Source organism: Ovis canadensis, chromosome 4 (assembly GCF_042477335.2).
Source record: "Ovis canadensis isolate MfBH-ARS-UI-01 breed Bighorn chromosome 4, ARS-UI_OviCan_v2, whole genome shotgun sequence".
NCBI classification, from domain to species: domain Eukaryota; kingdom Metazoa; phylum Chordata; class Mammalia; order Artiodactyla; family Bovidae; genus Ovis; species Ovis canadensis.
In genome coordinates this window covers 111,140,607-111,161,716 of record NC_091248.1, presented here as the reverse complement: position 1 = coordinate 111,161,716, position 21,110 = coordinate 111,140,607, and the positions used below count along the sequence as shown (strand labels likewise).

Below are 21,110 nucleotides of genomic sequence, written 5' to 3'. Positions count from 1 at the left end.
GATAAAGTTCTTTCTATACCTATCCTTCGTGGTCAAGAATGAAGGACTTGGGGCTTTCCTGGTGGTCCAGTGGTTAAGGGTCTGCCTGCCAATGCAGGGGACATGGGTTTGATCCCTGGTCAGGAAGAATTCACATGCTGCAAAGTAAGACCGTGCTCTGCAAAAGAGAAGTCACCGCGATGAGAAGCCTGAGCACTACTCCTAGAGACGAGAGGAGCAAAAACCCAGAGCAGGCAAAAATAAATAAATAAATTAAGTAAATAATTTTAAATTAATTAAGTAAATAATCTTTTAAAAGGGAAGGAAGAGCTTTCCAGTGTGGAGAGCAGGTCAGCTGCTGGCTTTGAGAACAAAGCCAGGTGTTCAGGGCCTTGCAGATGGATGAAGCCTTGCCTTGGGGTTTGGAATCCTGAGTCCTGTCTGTGTGATTTGGGGATGAGACCTTTTCTTCTCTGGGTCTTTGATCCTTGTAAGTTTGGGCTGCATGCTCTCTAAGGCCCCGTCTTCCTCACAGGTGGGCACACTTTGGTCTATGAGGCTTGTTCTACACACTAGCATAAGGATGACTTTGGGCATCTTCCCAGACCTGTGCTTTGAGGCTTTGGCCTGGGCAGCCGTGAAGGCCCCAGCTGGGCCAGCTGGTGGACACAGTAGCTCCTTGGCTGCCCCCATCCCCCTGGGCCCCAGCCCTTGCACCCCCACTGCTCACCAGGCCCACCGTCTTCTCCCTTGCATCGATCCCTTTGTATTTGAGTCCTGGTTTTGGACTCAGTTCGGCAGTATTTTTGAAGCACCCAAGATCCAGGCGGACTGTAATTATGTAATTCATCCTTGTTATCGTTTGTAATTGTTCTCAGAGCTGTTTCCTAAACTGATTGGAAACAATTGCAGACAGGGAATGGAGTGGGAAGTAGGCGAGGGCCTGGCGGCTGGCCGGGGCCTGACTATGTGCTGGAGGCCACGTCAGAGTGGGTGGGCACAGGGTGGGGGCCGAGAGGGCCGCCCCTTGTGTTTCCTTGCGTCTGGGTGGTGAGGGTGACAAGAAGGAGCATGCTGAGGTGCTGGGAGCTTTGGTTTAATTATTCATAACTAACAAACCTCCCTCCTGTTCCTGGCCCCACAGGCTGGCTGTTTTCCTTTTCTCAGTGGGCTCCATGACGCTGGTGGAGCTCCCAGGGGAGCCTGCCAGCGGGCAACAGGGAGCCTGGCCCTTCCCTCCTGGCTCTGAATTGTTTGTGCTTTCCTGACCCAGAAAGAATGCAACTCTTGAGCCATCCCTTACCCCTAGAAAGCCAAGGGGAGCCCATGGAGGGAGAATGGGGTGGGTGGCTTCCTCCTGATTTGGGCCCGAGCAGGTGAAATGGGGCTCCTGCTGGTGTCCCCTGGGGAGAGCAGCCAGAACCCCAGAAAAGGGACCCAAATAAGTGCTCCCTGCAGGACCCTGCTGTTAGGAACATGTCCCCCAACTGCACAGTGCTCTGTGCCCCGTGGGGCCAAGCAGAGAACGGCTCACTGAGGGGGTGTACCAGGAGCATCTTTCCCCCTGACACTCTCCACCACCACCAGGTATGTGACCTGGTCTTCGACCCTGTCATCTTCCTCTCCCCCGTTCCTCTCCCCACCTGCCTGCAGAAATAAAATGAGATGACTTCCAAGAAAACCACTGAATTTCTAGAAAGGGTGGAGAAGCCAGAATAGGCAGAGACACCCAGGCTATCTGATGCTGGAGGACATGCTCACCCTGGCAGGTCATCAGTGACGCCTCTGTTCACATTCACCAAAGCCCTCTGAGGGCAGGGAGACCGTGATGCCCATGTTCCTACTGGGAAGTGAAGGAGTACATGATTCCAGAGACAAGTTGAAGTACCTGAGCATGACAGATACTGAAGGAGGCGAGGGGCTTGGAAGGTGGAGGCCGGTAGAGCCCAGGCCTGGGACCTTGACTTTCCAGGTTCCCATGATGTTGACGCTATACTTGAAGCCACGTGTGTCTGACTCCAAGCTTCTTCCACAGGCCAAAGCTGCCCGCTGAGGTGGAGACTGGTCAGGCGGAAGCCACACCACTTACCTGAAAGACTCAGCCCAGGGTCACTTCTGGTGGGGTGGGGTGGGGGCCCAAGGACCTTCACTGTTAGGTGTTTAAGTGGGGGGCAGGGGGCACAGGTGTCCATTTTGCTGGTTTTTTTTCTTTTTTTCTCTCTCACTCTCCATTTCTAGCCCCTGGAGCCAGAGAAGGGGGAAAAGGAGGAATGAGGGGTACCTGAGGAGTTCAGGGACTCAAGCTTCCTCCCTCCCCCCGAGTCCTCCTGCCCAAGTACCCTGGCTCCACGGACCGTGTTCAAGGCCCCGCATCCTCTCAGCCCCACCCTCCATCCCTGCCCCAGAAGCCCGCCTGGCCAGCCCACCTGGTACCCCGTCGCTCAGGGCTTGAGGTCTGCGGTGAGGGGTGTGGAAATCCCCATGTTTTGAGTTCTGGAAGCTCTTTCCTGGGACCCGGAACGATACAAAGCATCCTGGCATCTCATACAGTTGCCTACACTGGTGTTGCTTCAACCCCAGGACTGCTGGACTCGGCCACCACCTCTAACGCTTGGGATTGTCTTTGTTGGGATGTCTAGGGCTCACCCACTAGGACATAGCCCGCTCCTGTGGCCCATGTCTTCCTCAGTCAGCTGAGGTCAATCCCCACGGGCAGGACATCAGTGGGTCCAGCCTGAATGGCCATGGAGGTGGACCCTGGGCTCTAGCATCTCTAACCCTTTTCTCATTATCACTTTCCTCCACTAGGAGAAAAAAAGAAAAAAACAACTAACTCTAAATTCTTTCAAATGCAAGACTATGCTAAGCTTTGAGAATTTGAGCTTTGGAGGGCCCAGACCACCATAATGTCCAAGAGGGTTTTATGCCCTCCATTTTCACCCTCTTGGGGGTGCTCATGCCCTCTTGAGAATGCATGCTGTAGGCTTTCCAGAACGTGTCTCCAAACTGGGTGTAGTTTCTCTGTAGTCTCCTTTACCGTATAGAACCAAAGGTCTTCACGAATGAAGAATGTGGTCTCAAGGACTGAGGCAGACATACAAGTCTGCTACTCAAGTGAATGGTTTCTCATGTCTGAGTTTCACTTGTTCCGTTTATAAAACTCAAACCCTCACTTCTGCTCACCCAACATGGAGGCCACACCCAGGGTGGGGCATGCATGATGCTGGCCAGTGTGTGTGGGCCTCGCAGGGGTTGGGGGCCATGTTTTCCCCTTAGTGTCTACCCCACAACCCAGCGTGAGGTGTGGAGCCCCCGGAGGGGGGATGGAAAGGGGGCACCCACTCTTGCCCCCTTGGCTGGCAGCTCTCCAGGTTGTAACTGTGGGCAGCAGAGGGCTGGTGACAGTCTGGTGCTGGCGGGTGGAGTCAGCAGGAGGGTTGGGGGCCACTGCAGAGGTCACTTTTCTCCTTGGCCTTCCTTCTTTCTGCAGCTTCCTCTGGCAGGGAGGTCTTCTCATCCCTTTCCCTGGAACCAACACCCCACCGTACAGCCATCCCCCTGAATGAGGCCCCTCAGAACCTCTCCCTTGCATGTTAGGATGTGTGTTCTCAGTTTTGGGACCAGGCAGTGGGGGTCCACCGTGCAGGGTGTGCCTGGAGGGAGCAAAAGGGCTGCAGGAGCCCCAGGGCCTCCCGTTTAGAACTGGCGGGGCCAGGTAGCATGTTCACATGCAGCCCCCCAGAGTCTCACCCGGGACACAGTGGGTAGTTGAACGGGAAGCGTAAATGAGAAACAGGTTCCTGGAACCTGGCCACGGCTCCTGTCTTCTCTGTTCTCTCCAGCAGCCCTCTCCTCTTGCTCGTTCTCTCTTCCTTGTATCTGCACCAGGCTGGGTGTCCACCTACTGTCCGGCTTCACATTCATGCAAGGCAGGTGCCCCTGATAAAGGCAGGACATGAGATGGGGGTGCAGGGGGAGAGGGAGGAGGAAGCAGAAGGGGAGGGGGAATAAGGAGGGTCCCATCTATTCCTATAAATAGAAATTAACCATCCTTGCCCAGGTCAACCACCGCCCCCCACCCACCCTTTTACTCCACTTTCCCACCAAGGTCATAAAATCCGCTTCTAACTCTTACCAATTCCTCTGTTAGGACCAGAAACATACAATTAGCTTTCAAAGTGTCTCCAAGTTGTGTCCAGTTAGAAATTTATGACTTTTTAAAAAAATATTTCCTTTAAAGTGGCTAATTAGGTGTATTTCTCCAGTGGTAATTTTAAAAATGCTAATTGGTCTGTTCTCTGGAAGGAGGAGGCGAACTCTCCCCCTTTATTATCTCAGCGCTGGGGAGGCACAGAAGAGACCAGCCTGGCCCGAGCAGCCTCCAAGGATAGGGCCCTGGTGCCAACCCTGTTACGGGTTTGGCAGCGAGCAAGTTGGGGATCTGGGAGAAAGGTTCTCTGTGTCCCATACACCTCCCTGGGAAGGGGAAGCAGCAGCATGTCTGGAGATGGTGGCCGGGATAGGGCAGGGGTCGTCATGGTGGGGCCAAGATACCCAGTCCCAGGGCGGACCTGAGAGACACCTTCACAGTGGCTTTCAGGGAGGATGGATGAGCAGGGAGGATGTGTGGAGGGCTGACACTCAAAGAGGGCTTGCCTCCCAGCCAGGATGTAACAGCTCTAGCACAGAGCTTGACAGCTAGTAAACTGCATGCTAGCAGAATATGCCATTTGGGGGAGGGTGTTTATTAAAACTACAATTCCAAACTGAACCTAAAGGGGGCAGAGTTCAGGTGTATGGTGTCCTCTTAAACCCTTGTGGGGTGCTCAGTAGTGTCCGACACTTTCCAACCCCACGGACTATAGCCCGCCAGGCTCCTCTGTCCATGGGATTCTCCAGGCCAGAATACTGGAGTGGGTTGCCATTTCCTCCTCCAGGGGATCTTCCAGACCCAGGGATCGAACCTGCATCTCCTGCACTGGCAGGCAGATTCTTTACCACTGCACCACCTGGGAAGCCCCATAAACGCTTGCTCAGGAGATGGTCTGGGGCAGCTCTGGCCAGGGGGTTGCCCTTGGTGTCACTCCACCTGGCCCAGGGAGCTCCGGGGGTGAGCGGTGCATCATCCTGGAGGGATGTCCCGTCTTCCCCCTGGTGCAGGCGCTGCTGGCTCTCGCCCTTCCATCCCTGTGCATTGCTATGTGAATTGCACAATTATGAAGACACAGGACAGGGATAAGCAGAAAACATTCTGCAGCAGAGAGAGCGGAAGGGAGAGCCAGTCACAATCAGATATTTTGTTATTGACTCATTTCAAGGGAGAGTAGAATTCTTTAAAACCCAGTGCTATTGCAGAAGGGAGGCGTGATGAATGATTAGACAGATTGCTCAGTTTTATTTTTCAACATTTGCTTTTATCAAGGATCTCTCCCAGCTCACCTCCTCTGTTGGGCTCCATCACCATCTCTAGAAAAGCCAGATAGAAGTGTGACTGGGACTCTGTAGTCCCAAGTCTGCCCTGCCCTGCTCATGGACTCAGCCTACCCATCAGTCAAATGGGGGTTGGGGCTGACCCTGCAGTACATCTGGGGCAGAGGACAGATTGGTTAGAGTGGGCGGAGCAGGGTCTGAATCCTGGCTTTACACTTCCCAACTGGGTGAGGTTGGGAGGATTACTTTACTTTATAAGCTTTGGCCTACTGGGAACAATCAAATGAAATAATGTACAAATTGTGCAAAGTGGAAATAAAGACTTGATGTTATTGTCCTAAAAATGAATTGAGATGATGGATGCAAAGTAGCTTGCACATCTTGGAGATGTGTTGGAGATGTGGAGCCCCCTGGAGGACAGATTTTTCCTTGATGACCAGCCCTTCTTGGATAATTCTGCCTTGCTCATGCGTAAGACTTGAGAGGAAGAACACAGTTCGGGACCTGTGTAACCATTCCTGAGCTATCTCAAGGGGCTAGAGGTACAGGGATGATAAATGATCCATTTTCCTCTCCCTTGTGTCTCTGAGGCTGATGAGGCTAAGAGACTTGGTGGCCTCAGCTATGGGAGAGTTTGTCTGAGGTTCCCAAGGTGCTATGGACCACCTTGTCCATTCACCTCCTGGGTTGTCTAGAGTTACCTAACCTTTCTGACCCTCTGTCCAGTGGGGAAATTACCCCCTTTCCAAGGTTATTATGAAAATTAAGAGAGCTAATATATTCCAGGAATTCCTGGAATAGGGCCAAGGTCTTAGAAAGCACTCAATGAATGCTACTTGCCTTCCCTCTATGAACCTAGTGGCCAGAAAATTGGCAATTGGATGTTGGACTAAGACCATCACTAATGAGCTTGAGCCATAACGGGGAGAGAAAGGAAACAAGAGCCAGGTCATTAGGTAGGACCAATGCGAGTCCATCTCTGGATGGATTTATGATGGATATTTAGGATTGGGTTTTATTAGAATGGCTGTGTAGAAGAGTAGAAACTTCATAGAATTTGGAGGCAGACAAAACTATTTTTTATATCAACTTTACGAGATACCAGCTGTGTGGCTTTAGACCATGTGTCCTCACTGTGCTTCTTTCTATGTGCTCGCATATGGGAAGGATTAAATGTCATTGTGGGTGTGGAATACTTGGTAATACACAGTAGATCCCCAGTAGATGTTAACTTTCTCCTCTCTGAGGGGGGTGATCGGTTTGGTCTGCAGAAGACACTCATTGTTCTCTGTAAGTCGCAGTCTCTGGGTCACCCATGTGCACAGTCATGCATGGTGATGGGTAATGAGGTCATTAGTCCATCCTTGTTTCCCGGCCTCTTGGATGGGTCCTGGCATCAGGTGAAGACTCAAAGCATTCAGGGAGCAACTGGTGTTTTAGTTCCCAAGGTATTAGCATTTGTTGAAACCACATGCATGCATTTGACAATGACTTCCCTGTGAAAAGTTCTGAGCCCTTTGAAGCCCTTGCCTCGTTGTGAGCAAGATTTTAGAGGCATTATTTGCTAAACTTCACAGAGGAGGAGGCTAGGGGATAGAAAGATGCTGGCTTGCCCAGGTCACAGTAAAGCAGTGCCATATTTGACATCTTCCCAGGCTCTGACTGTGGAACGTTTTGTAGTAACTCAGTTGGCATCTCAAAAAGAGGTTCTGGGATTTTCCTGGGGGAATCTCCAGGGTTCCTTTTGGAGACTGTGACCCTGGAAATGATTAATTGGGTGAAAAACAGTTATAATTTTGAGGACTAATTTCTAAGCTTTGTGTTAGACAATTTGCTTTTCATCTCATTTTACTTTTACAACATCATTACATATAAGGTGGATGTTTCCATGTTATAGATGAAATTCTGGTCAAAACCTTTAGCTCATACAGTATAGAAGCAGCTAAGATTTAAATTTGGGAATTTCAGCTTCCTCTTTGTGACACCACACTAAAGAGTGGGAGGGTAAACCGAACCAAGGAATGTTCTAAGAACAGGGTAATGACAAGGAGATGGAGTGGCATCTAAACTTGATATTTCTGGGGGAAAATGTGAAGAGAGTTTGTCTTGAAATCTGTATTAAATTTGGGAAAGGCCCAGTTATATTCTCACTTTCTAGGAAAATCTGGGGAACCCACCTGTTAAAAGAAAGTGATCCATTCAACTTTAAGAAGGAAAAAACTGACACGTACTATGACAAGGATAAAACTTGAAGACATTATGTTCAGTGAAACAGTCCTGTCACAAAAGACTTCCCACGTGGCGCTAGTAGTAAAGAACCCACCTGTCAACGCAAGAAACGTAAGAGACACGAGTTCGATCCCTGGGTCGGGAAGATCCCTTGGAGGAGGGCATGACAGCCCACTCCAGCATTCTTGCCTGGAGAATCCTGTGGACAGAAAAGCCTGGCAGGCTACAGTCCATAGGATTACCACGAGTTGGACATGGCTAAATCGACTTAGCACAGCACAGCAAAGGACAAATACTGTATGAGTCCGCTTACAGGACACCTAGAATAGTCAACCCACAGAAACAGAAGCTAGAATGCTGGTTTCAAGGCCCTGTGGCTTTAGGTTAGCTGGTGGGGCTATGTTCAGCCAAACCAAGAGAGGAGGCCCAGGGAATGAGCTCCCAAGTAGATGGTGTCCGTGAGCCAAGAGAAGGCTTGGAAAGAGCAGACACTTCCCCATCTTCTGCTGGACCAGCAGCTTCTGGGATCGATTGCTTCACATTCTCACAGAGACCATAAGCAAGCAAAGTGATATTTAAAGACAGTGGGAGAAACTCATGGCAGAGAACGCACACTCTCTCTGAACAAACTGTTAATTGAATATGTTAGAACTCAGATTCTAACACACAGGCACGAGATCAGCATGGGCTTGACCCTGACTAAGGGCACCTGTGAGGAGGGGGCGTTGCTAGGACTTTCCACAGCCCAGCCTGTTCGTGGATACCGACCCCTTGAGAGAAGGATTAGCCGTACACCCCAAGCACGGTGGCGGACATGGTGTGGGCTGGGGGCTGGCTAACTATGGCTGGACCACACCCTGACTTTGTACAGCCAGGAGCTAAGAATGGTTTCTACGTTATTTAATGATTTTTAAAAAAATCAAAAGACGAACAGTATTTCGTGACATGTGGACGTTATATGAAATGTGATTTGTCATGCACCTCAGAGAAGTTGTATTTGAACACAGCCGCACTTATGTGTTTACTCGTGGTTTTTGGCTCCTATTGCAACAGCAGAACTGTTGTGACAGATAATATGGCCCGCAAAGCTGCCCATACTTCTCACCTGGCTTTTACCGGTAAGTTTGCTGACCCCGGTCTAGTCTGATATTTTTTTTCAAACTCTGGGTCACAACCCACAAGTCAATCATGAATCAACTTAGTGGAACATGATGATCAGCATTCAAGATGAAAAAAAAAGAAAAAACAGAAAAATAGCAGAAAATAGTCAGAGTACATCATTTGTTGTAAGGCAGTTTTTCTCCTTAAAGATTTTTTTTTTTTAAATTTCACTTAAGTAGGCATATGTGCACTCAATCGTGATGTGAACTGTTTCTTTGGTTTATGGGTCTTTGTTTAAAATGTAAAGAAAGCTGCCAGTCTAGGTGAACCTAGGAAATATACTGTTGCGTACCTGGATATTGGGGATAACATTTGGACACGTGCTTCTAGGCTACGTCTGCTCAGGGCATGGCTGTCTGTGCCCGAAGCCCAGGTCCAAGCCAGGTGGGTGTGGATTCCCCACTGCGTCTTTCTTCCCCAGAGCGCTGCGGTCCAGGATAGTCGAGATGCTGATCCCAGGTAGGGCCATTTCCTCATTTCCGCCCAATTTTTCTCCCATTTGAAGAAGGAGGTTTCAATTTTCCCAGAGGGCAGTGAATAAGGAATGTTTGCTCTTGGGCAAAGAGGAAAACAAGCAAGACCCAGGACCAAGGCCACAGAGGTCCCTTCCTGACCCCTTCGATTGGCAGCTGACACGGGAGTGACGAAGGATGGCTCTTGTGCAAGCTGACAAGAGGCAAGATCCGAGGAGGCTTTGTGTTTACAAACATATTGCCCAAAGTGTCATGGATATCATTGAAAAACATCAATTATTGATCGAGGGCAACAGATCACGGGTCCCAGCCATTAAAACAGAACAGAAATTCAGGTGTGGAGGAAGAAAAGGGGAAGAATGAGCAGAGGGTGGGAACACTGGTGTAACCCCCACCCCACTTCCCCACCCCTGCCCCCGACCTTTCTCTATCTGGTTTTTCCTTTCCCTCTGTGTCTCTACCTGCTCGTCACTGCCAGTTTTTCTTTATGCAATGGAAGGACAATCATTGATTTGTTCGAGAGCATTTGCCCCAGTCTTAGAGGCTACCTGGTTTCCCTTTCTTTTATCTCAACTGTGCCTGGCATGACTATGAACTAGACAAAATAATCACTCCATGAATTAGTGCTTAGCCAAGCTTCGTAGTCTCAAAGCTGTTTAATCATCAGCATCCTCCATAAAGACCTTTAACAACCAGATAGCGAAAGCCATTAGCAGACTATTCCAAGCCTTAAGAGCTAAGCTCGGTTCAGTCCATCTTGATTCTGGGACTTTGGGAAGGTCAAAGGGACCTGATCATTAGGAGGCTTTGACCCTCATGTCATAGTACAGAACAGATTGCACCATCCTGTAAGGAAGAGCCATCCACAGGTAAGACTTCTAAGAATTTAAGGTGAATATACCTTTTCAGTCCGAGGGACCAGGGTAGACGTCTGGGATGGAGAACCTTGGGGAAGGATGAATGAACCCTGATAGAGAGTGAGGAGAAGCTTTATTAGTTTCAGGTCACTTTACGATGTAAGAATGGGTGTGATGATAAAATAAGATAAAATAGTATAACAGAGTAAAATAAAAAATAAAATAAAACTGACAGCAGCAGCCGGGTGGCTTGGTGTGGGTGATGGGGCTGCCAAGGGGTCTAGGGAGACCCGGTCATCCCGACGGCAGAGTTGGCAGATGATCACTGAGACTTTTGCAGGGCCCAGCATCTCTTACTGTAAACCAGCTCAAAAAAAAATCTTAAACACAAAAATGTTGGATTAGGGGAGTTTGATCCTAGTAAGCCAAAATGAGAGGGCTTCCCAGGTGGCTCGGTGGTCAAGATACGCCGGCCAGCGCGGCAGACACAGGTTTGATTCCTGGGTCAGGAAAACCCCTTGGAGGAGGAAATGGCAATCCATTCCAGTGTTCTTGCCTGGGAAATCCCATGGACAGACGTGCCTGGAGGTCTATGGTCCATGACCTCAAAGAGTCAGACATGACTTAGCAATTGAGCACGTACACACACAAACCAAAGTGACCTGGGACGAGAAACTTTAGAGGGTGAGAGTCAAGCGGTTACAGAGAAAGCAGTTTCACCACAGAATTGAAGGAGATAAATGAGGACCTAGTAAGAAAGAGAAGGGACCCAAGGACCAAGAAGCAGGCCAGCCTTCCTGGGGATGAAACAAGAACTGGCTGGGTACCAGCTGAAGTACCAGAGATAGTGCTGACGGGGCCTCTCTCCCTCTCTCTCCCTCTCTCTCATTTATTTATTCACCCTTTATATTGGTGGTTTATTATTTGCCAAGCATTTTTCTGCATGTTGGAAATTCAGATTTAAAAGATACAGAAATAAAATCTCTGCCCTCAAGGAATTTGTGAGCTAAAGCATTATCTCCTTCCTTATCTACCAGGCAGCATCTATATCCCAAGATTTCTCATTTTGTCTCAAAACAGTTTAATCATTTAAATGGCTAAATGTGTAGTTGGAGGGAACACCATGGAACGTGAGTCCAGAAAGAGAGAGAAACAAAGGAAGCAGCCCGCATTCCTAGCCCGGGCCTTGTGAGGAGGCAGCAAGCCTGATTGTCTAAGGCATGGAGAAAATGGGGCCCAGGAGCCCTCAGTGAGGCACCCCTTCTGCCATTTCATCTCTGGCTCTCAGAGGCTCCCCGACCGTCCTGTTCAGTAAGTGAGGTGTTAGGAGGATGGATTGCCCTCGCACTGAGATGGGTAATGATCTTTGAGGCTGAAAGGGAAGCAGGAGTCCCTGTAGAGTGGTCACAGGCTTGGCTTAGAGTCTGTGGATTTCTAGAGCAGGCAAAGTGGTGTCCAACAACGTTCCTTTGCGGGGACACAAACCCCTTCTTTGTCCTGATATCATCAGTAGGCCTACACTCACTCTCCAATATTGGGCTCAGATTGCAGTCGCGTTCGTCCTGCATTCCGAGACACTTCCCCCTTCTGTAGCATGTGAAGAAGCACCCATGCTTGTGTCAATAGCAGTGGGGGTTAAGAGAGGAGGGGTTGTGGTACCAGCCCATAAAGTGCTTAAAGAACTTTTGTACAGGTGTCTTCTGTCCGTCCATCCATCCATTCATCTACCCATCCATCCACCCACCTATCCATCCATTCATCCATGCATCCAGCCAACCACCCACTGACCCTACTCCACCATCCACTGGTTTACTTGAGAAGTGTCTACTGACATCCCATAATGTGCCCTAAGCCACATCCTAGGGACAGAGTAGAAAACAGCCCTACTTCACAGCTTCCCAAGCCCCAGGTGTACCATTTACCTATCCAGTGACTTCCCTTTTATAAAAGCCCACCTTTTCATTCTTGAGCAGCCTTGCTTCATTACAAGAAGGGAAGAGGTAACCAGTGGGATGAAGGCAGTTTATTGCTCCCAAGCAAAACTTACCCGATAGGAGTCAGAGTAGTGTGAGGTCATGATGAGAATCACCTCTTGAGTACACATCTCAAGAGGGATCAGGAATGGGGACGATGGAAAGGACCGGGGATGACGGGCTGGGTGGGATGGGGAGAGCCCTGGGCTTAATTGGCTGTGTGCCCCCAGGGCAGTGGCTTCCCCAGTGGTCACTGACCTCCTTTGTAACGGGAAGTGGTTGGACATGAATCCTCAAGCTCCCCTCCTGCAATATTGAGTGGCCTCGACTGACCTGTCTCTCACTGCCTCCACTCTCTTCTTTCCTGTTCTGTTTCTTGTCCTTTCTAGATCTAACCAGCTCACAAGTCGATGTAATCCTTCCTGTATGTTTTTTTTCTGAAAAGCATTCCATTTTGCCAACATCTTAAATTATCTTCTCACCCGCTATTGTCCAGTAGATCTTCCTGTGATGATGGCAGTAATCATTTCTGCACTGGTCATCCTGGTAGCCACCAACCCCATTGACAACTGAGCCCTTGAAATGTGGCCGGTTTGACTGAGAAACTGGACCTTAAATTCTGTTTAATTTTAACCTAGCATATGAAACTAGTAACTGCCTTATTGTACAGCACAACTCTAACCTCTTTTCCCAGTGCTCTTTAGTCATTATTGTGTTCATCTATTTATTCTTCTTAAATAGATAGGGAGAGCTTGTTATCTTTATTCACATGTCCTTCGCTTGAATTCTGCCTAACCACTTATTAGCCATGAGACCTTGGGCAATTAACTTTTCCAAGCGTCAGTTTCCTTACCTGTAAAACGAGAGTACTGATCATCCTACCTGCTAGGATTGTTGTAGGTATTAACTGACCTAATGAACATAGAACATTTAGCGTAGTGCCTGGCACTTTGTAATTGGTAGGTGAGTGTGGGTGCGTGCTTAGTCACTTTAGCCATGTCTGACTCTTTGTGATGCTACGGACTGTCGCCCATCAGGCTCCTATGTCCATGGAGATTTTCCAGGCAAGAATACTGGAGTGGGTTGCCAGGCCCTCCTCCAAGGGATTGTCCCCACCAAGGGACAGAACCTGGGTCTCCTGCGTCTTCTGCATCACACGTGGATTCTTTACCACTGGGCCACTGGGGAAGCCCCAATTTTTAGATGAGACTGGGGAAGAAGAAGGAGGGGATGAGGAGAGGGAAGAGAGAAAGAGGAGGGAGAGCAGGAGGAGAGGAGATATATTTCATCATTTCTCTTCTATTAGAGTGAACTCTTGTGAAGAAAGCTGAGTGCTGAAGAATTGATGCTTTTGAACTGTGGTGTTGGAGAAGACTCTTGAGAGTCCCTTGGACTGCAAGGAAGTCCAACCAGTCCATCCTAAAGAAGATCAGTTCTGGACTGATGCTAAAGCTGAAACCAATACTTTGGCCACCTCATGCGAAGAGTTGACTCATTGGAAAAGACTCTGATGCTGGGAGGGATTGGGGGCAGGAGGAGAAGGGGACGACAGAGGATAAGATGGCTGGATGGCATCACCGACTCTATGGACATGAGCTTGAGTGAACTCTGGGAGTTGGTGATGGACAGGGAGGCCTGGTGTGCTGAGATTCATGGGATCAAAAAGAGTCAGACAAGACTGAGCAACTGAACTGAACTGATTGGGGACTAAGACAATGTAACCTTTAGTTATTACCAGTTAATGTATGAAGACCATACTGTCTCCCAGGGTTCACATAGGTATCCTTTTTATTTGATCCTCAGTCTCTGCCCAGTTACCAGCTCTCCTGTATAGGTGCCCAGATACCCCAGTCCTCTGCCCAAGGGCAGATACACACCGGCTACAGGGCACACCCTGAGGAGGTGTGTGAGGAGAGCAGGCAAAATAGCATCCAACAACATTCCTTTGCAGAGACACAAACCCCTTCCTTGTCCTGATATCATCAGTAGGACTACACTCACTCTCTAATATTGGGCTCAGATTGCAGCCGAGTCTGTTCTACATTCTGAGACACTTTCCCCTTTCTGTGGTATATGAAGAAGCACCCATGCTTGTGTGAATAGCAGTGGGGGATGAGAGCTGAGTGACGGTCACCCCATCTTCACACACACATACATGTGTGCAAATGCTCAGTTCTTATGGAATGGATGGACCCGCGATTTCATTCCTTCAGACACATCTGTGTCTCCTGTCCCTTGCTCCTGCTCCTCTGAGCGATGGGGAACAGGGAGATGACCCCATTAATTCCAGGCAGGTCCTTGTTGCTCAACAAGCCCCCGACCCCCTTCAGACCTCCCCTCTGGCCAACCTGATCTCCCAAGTGACATCTCTCAATCCTGCCCCAGGAATCAGATGTCTAAATAGCAAATGAAAGATTAATGCCAATGACCAAGATTGGGGCGTGAATAATTTAAAGGGCAGAAAAAGAGCCGGCTCCGTTTACCCACAGGGCTGCCTGGGCAGAGGTCAGGGAGAGGGTAAGGGCCAACTCCAGGCCAAGGATAGGAGGTGGCAGATTCTAATGAATTGGTCTGGGAGAGGGTTTGTTGTCATTGGTGTTGGGAGGAATTTGTAGTTACAACCAGGAAATGGGTTTTTTGGCAGTCTTATCAACCCAGGGATTGTGAGTTTCATGAGGAGTGTGGGCAGTTTTCAAGTGGGTGCCACATTTCTGTGGATATTGTAAGGCCAGGGACTGCCCATCAGATGAATATCCTGTGCCCCTCACCATGAGGACCACCTCTCACCAGGATCTCTGTCACTGTTGCCACCTTGAACCTGTTGGGCTCCGGGAGTCCATGTGATTTGGGTATTTGGTGGAAGGCTGCCTGGGGGCATGGGGTTTGAGGTGAGGAGGGAAAAGCAGCCTGATGTTGGTGAATCGAGCAGATATCTTACAGTCAATGTGGCTCTTGTCCAGGCAGGAAACCTCCATGTGGATATTTTCTTCCTCTTTTCCTACACCTCGGTCACCTCCTTGCTACCCTGGCTTCCTGTTAGGTCTACCGCAGCCTCTCCTCTGATGGTTTGGGGGTTTGATAAATATTTTCCCCTCCGGAAGTCTTTAGCAGTGCAGCAAGAAGGTTACATGATAGATTCTCCCCATCACTTAATTGAAGCCATAAAAAATGGAAAGAGAGTCTCCAATAAACCAAACCATTACTCACTGGTGGATAGAGAGGGGATCCGAGAACCGGGCCCCTGGGAGGCGCAGCTGGGAAGCCCTCCAGCTGACTGTCTATTATGATTATTAATCACAGCGGCCACAGGGTTCATCTGCACAGAGCTTCTTAATGAACTTGGACTCATGTCCTTACAAGGTTGTAGCCATTATAGCAGCCAGGGCCTTTTGGTTTCAAATCCCTGAAGGCTTAGTTGGCTGGGATGGATGTCTGAGTGGGCGCGTTTATCCTGGTGCTCCCCCAGGTTATGAGATATGTGTGGTTGCGTTTGGGCCCCAGCAGTGGAAGGGAGGAAGTTCATCTGCTGTGGTTGGGAGACTCGGGTGGGGACTAGGAGTATAAGAGTATGCCGGCTGGTGGCTGGTGTATTATGTGTGCCTAATATCCATGTGTATGTGTAATGCAACCATTGTAAATTAATGGTTGCATGATGTGTGGGGGGTAGTGGGTGGCGGACACGGGGGTCAGAGTAAGGCATTTTAATAGTTGTGGGTGGATGAACTTTAAAATAGCCTTCCCTCATAGCTCAGTCATAAATCATCTGCCTGCAGGAGACCCGGGTTTGATTCCTGAGTGGGGAAGATCCCCTGGAGAAGGAAATGGCAACCCACTCCAGTATTCTTGCCTGGAGAATCCCATGGACAGAGGAGCCTGGCGGGCTACAGTCCATGAGGTCGCAAGAGTCGGACATGACTGAGCTACTAAAACCACCACCACACCTTAAAATAGCATCATCTCTGTGAGGATTTCACACATTTGAGCATCCAGGTGCATCACAAGTAGGAAGACTCTAGAATTTCTTGTCCAAATGAAAAGAGTTTTAAAGTAAAAGGGGGCATTATTAATAGTTTGCCTCGAACACTCACATAAAAGAGGATTGTTCCAGGCAACCAGAGATGCGTGGGAAGTCTGTTTGTAAGCCACCCCTGAGTGGCTTAGGTATGTTCTCCACTGTATTGGGGGAGTTTATGCTGAGAGTGAGTCTGTGTGAATTAGAACTTAGAGGCATGGGTGAAGGGTTGTCTCTTGGTGGCCTCATAATTGCTGACGTAGGCCCCGATTGCTGCCATGTGGTGGAAAAAGCAGTCCACGGACCCTGCCCAGGCTCGCTGCTCCTGTTTCACAGATGTCCTGGTGGGGCAACCAGGTCTTGATACCTGGGAAATTTTGGCACGCACTCTAGATGTGTGTGCTTAGTCACTTCAGTCATGTCTGATTCTTTGCAACCACATGGACTGTAGCCCACCGGGGTCCTCTTTCCATGGGATTCTCCAGGCGAGAATACTGGAATAGGTTGCCACTTCCTCCTCCAGAGGATCTTCCCGACCCAGGGATCGAACCTGTGTCCATGTCATCCTGCACTATAGGCGGACTCTTTACCCACGGAGCCACCAAAGAAGTTTTGGCACACACTCTAGGAGCTCTGATTCTCTAAAGATGGAAAGTGAAGCCAGTGAGCCAGTAGGCTTGCAAGCTCACTGCTCTGGGAGAAAGTGAAGCCGCCTCTGTCCGGAGAGTCTTTAGAGTTATCATCTGGGGGTTTGCTGTGTGTGCCCTGTGTCACGGGGCACACTGAGTCAGGAGCCAGACTCTGTTGTATTGTGGTTGGGTCTGTCCTTGACTGTTCCCAGGCCTCAGTTTATCTCTACGTGAAACTCAGGGAAGAATAGTATTTACTCACAAGAGTATGGAGGTTTGAGACAGCGACTAAGATGAGCTAAGAGGTAAACGCCCTTTTCTGTTCCCCTCCATCAGTGTTTAATCCTGCAGTTCCCTTATGTGTCAGGTCACTTTGTCTCTAAACCCTACATTTTTGTCCCTGGGAGTTCTTCCACTTCAGCAGGGGCAGCCCTGAGGTTTGGGAGGGAAAGAGAGTGGAGCCTCATCCAAATCTTGGCCTGTATTTTCTGAGTGGAGGGCCCTCCCCAGGGGCCCTGATTGTCTTTCTGGCTCACCCTGTGACCTTCAGCAGGCAATGTACTTCCCAGTTGCTGTTTAGTTGTTAAGTCATGTCCAACTCTTTTCGATCCCATGGACTGTAGTCCACCAGACTCCTCTGTCTGAGGAATTTTCCCAGTAAGAATACTGGAGTGGGTTGCCATTTCCTTCTCCAGGGGATCTTCCCAGGAATCAAACCCACGTCTCGGGCACTGGCAGGCAGATTCTTGACTGCTGAGCCACCTGGGAAGCCCTGTGCTCCCTAGAATATCACCTAAAGGATTCTGTGCAGGTTGCTTTCTCCAGGGGCCCTTTCTCCCATCTTCTCTCTGAAAACCAAGAACTCCCCGGGCCATAAGCGACTAGATGTAAACAGAAATTAATCCATCTGCAAAACCTCAACATGTCACCTGATCCTTATCAGGGCCTCATAATCGCCTCCAAGGAAGATCTTATTATATTAAAAAGCAATTGCCCTCCAAGCCGGTAGCACTAATAGATTTTCTGTGATATTTACACCGGATTTAGCTTTCAGCTGACGAGATGCTGTTCCCTTCCTCCTGCCTCTGTCTGAGCTCCTTCATTTTTGTATAAGCCTCCCGCAATTTCAGTTTCTCATAGGGCCTCTGTCTGCAAGATGAGAAGCCCCATGAGGCCATCTGTCTGGTAGAATGTTGCATCACCCGTGCAGGAAGAATGCCTGGCATGGAGCTAGCATGCAGTTTCATCCATCCATCCAATTCATTCGTGTGTTCACTCAACAAAGGGAGTCAAATTATAAACAGGGAAAAGACAAAAACAGATAAAATAATGACAAGTAGTTATAACGACTTTGGAAGAAACAAGTAGGGTGTTGAAATAGAAGATAATCGGGTGTTGGGGCAGGCCCTCTACTCTGAATGGAAGGTAGAAGTGTCTACCCTGAGATCTGCCAGGTGACAAGGAGCCACCATGAGCAAGCAGAGGGGAGAGTTTCTAAGCAGCAGGATCCGCTCTGTAGGGCACTGTCGTTGTTGTTCAGCCACTCAGTCTTGTCAGACTCTTCGCAACCCATGGGCTATAGCCTGCCAGCCTTCCCTGTCCTTAACTATCTCCCAGAGTTTGCTCAAACTCATGTCCATTGAGTCGGTGATGCCACCCAACCATCTCATCCTCTGTTGCCCCCTTTTCCTTTTGCCTTCAGTCTTCCCAGCATCAGGATCTTTTCCAACGAGTTGACTTTTTGCCTCAGGAGGCCAACGTATTGGAGCTTCAGCATTAGCATCAGTCCTTCCAATAAATATTCAGAGTTGAATATTTCCTTTAAGATTGACTGATTTGACCTCCTTGCTATCCAAGGAACTCTCAAGAGATTTCTCCAGCACCACAGCTCAAATGCATCAATTCTTCAGTGCTCTGTCTTCTTTATGGTCCAACTCTCACATCTGTATATGACTACTGGAAAAACCACATAGCTTGACTATGTGGACCTTTGCCAGCAAAGTGATGTCTCTGCTCTTTTATTTGCTGTCTAGGTTTGTCATAACTTTTCTTCCAAGGACCAAGCGTCTTTTAATTTCATGTCTGCAGTCACATTCTGCAGTGATTTTGGAGCCCAGGAAAATAAAATCTGTTGCTGTTTCCATTTTTTCCCCATCTATTTGCCACGAAGTGATGGGGGTTATTAGGTGGGGATAAAGCTGAACACCTTTGAGGGCCTAGGAAATGTTCCCTGAGGATAGAGCTCTGTAAAGCGGGGTGTTGGGTGTTTGTTGGGTTTGGAGAGGTAAACCATTTCAAAAATATCTATCTGAGGGGGTCAAGACACTCAAGGATGTGGTTGGTGGATAGAATTTGGGATCCCTCCTACTCCAAGCATGAGGATCTATATGATCTAGAGAAAAAGGCCCTGGGAGTCTGGGATGTGGAAATGAGAAGTCCAAGTGGTGAGGAGTGCACTTTAAACAACGGGTGCTGGGCAGTGGGTTGGATGCCAGAACTTCTTGGTCCTTTTCTGTTCACACATCAATGGGCACATCGTTTGCTTGTGTCTTCGGTTCGTCTATGGGCTTCCCTGCTACTCAGACAGTAAAGAATCTGCCTGCAATGCAGAAGACCAGGGTTCAATCCTTGTGTTGGGAAGATTCCCTGGAAAAGGGAATGGCAACCCGCTCTGGTATTCTTGCCTGGAGAATCCCATGGACAGAGGAGCCTGGCGGGCTGCAGTCCATGGGGTTGCAAAGAGTCGGACACGACTGAGTAACTAACACTAACATTACTCTCTTCCTCTATGCTTACGAGCATGATGTAACTATAAACAGTGCATCTGGGCCCAAGTGGCTCTTGCTTAGATTGGAACAGAACTTGAAAGCAGGACCTTGCTGAAGACTTGTGATGAATTGAAAAGACTCAAATTTCAAATAAAACGACCACGAATGTGACAATGGCAGTACCAGCCCATTCCTACCTTCTGGGTCCTTTGATGCCAGTAAATTGAAAGCCGTTTCAAGTTGACATAGATTTGGTGGCAAGAGCCAAGCCTATAAACTGTCTTTCATTGGTCTTGTCAATTGTGTGTCAGAACTGCTAACAGTTGTTGATGAAGGATTTCAGAACTGAGGCTTAAGTAGGAATGAGAGGTGCCAGCGAGCAATCTGATTGGTGGGAGTTGCTTAACAGAGACAGGGAGAGAGAACCTGCGTAGAGTATCAACCACTCCAGGAAATAGGGGTGGGAGAGCCTTCATCTGTAGCTGGGGGGAGAAAATGGAGCAAATCATTAATGAAAAGTTAACCCACTTTCTCTGCCAGATCTGAATACATTCAAGTGAAAACATATGAGCACAAGCTTGTTCCTTTCATTCCTTGTTCCTTTCATTCCAAACATTTCTTTGGGTTGACCACCACCTGCCACCCCACCCTGAGTTCCTTTAATCTGTGACAGCCAGATCATATCATGGGCAAACATAATTGGGATGATGGCCAACATACCAGAACTTTTTCAACAACACACTATTGAAGACTGGGGCTTGCCTCCTGGGCTGTTGTCTCCTAGAGTTCACATCTGAAGTTTTAGCTTTCAGTAGAGTCCCTGCCCAGGAGGGATGCTAGACTGCAGTGAGGGGACAGACAGATGGACTGACAGACAGAAAGGGCAAGACCTAGAGTCCAGAGACGTCCTTGACATCTTCTACATCTCCTGATGGAGAGCCTGTAAAGGTATAACATGATGGCGGCCTTTCCCAGCAGAACCTGGGGGTGGGGTGAGTGCTAGGAGAGGGCAGGCCAGAATGACGATGGTTTCATGATCAAAAGGCAGCACTTTGACCCCTCCTTCCCTGAAGCCAATCTCTCTGGCCTCCATCTCATAAACCAGTCTCCCACATACAGCCAGCAGAATGCAATCCTGCCAGAGCTCTCCTCTACTGATGGGAATGGAGGTGATAATTCCACGATTCCTCCATGGAGGGCAAAGGGCAAGGCTGGGTCTGTTCCCAGCTGTCCGTATGATAGATAAGGTGACCCAAGGCCATCTGCTCAGCATCTCCATCCTTCTCTTCCCCTTAGAGCCAGGAAAAGCATCTCTGTTTCCTTCTTCCTCCTCAAGATGCCAGGTGGGAAACACAGTGACTGCTCAGTAGCCCCTGGAAGAGCCCAGTAGGACGGATGGTGATGCTTATGTGATATTTCAACGTCTGTTCACTTGAGTAGGACTTTCAGCCCAGTCAGTAAGGAGGAAATGTGAGCCCTACAAAGAAAGCAGGGCCATGGGGCAGAAGACACAGCCTACTTTTCTTACCTGTTTGCCATCACTGTGACCTTTTCCCCACCTCCCCCAAGCAGTAGGGGCAACTGGGTGATCCAAACCAA

General features: G+C 49.0%; 1 protein-coding gene across 3 annotated transcripts in view; it reads left to right on the top strand.

Moving 5' to 3' along the window:
* The window catches only part of PLXNA4 (plexin A4), a 487,488-nt gene that overhangs the window by 157,393 nt on the left and 308,985 nt on the right, over positions 1–21,110 (top strand). The gene's annotated exons all lie outside the window — the stretch shown is intronic.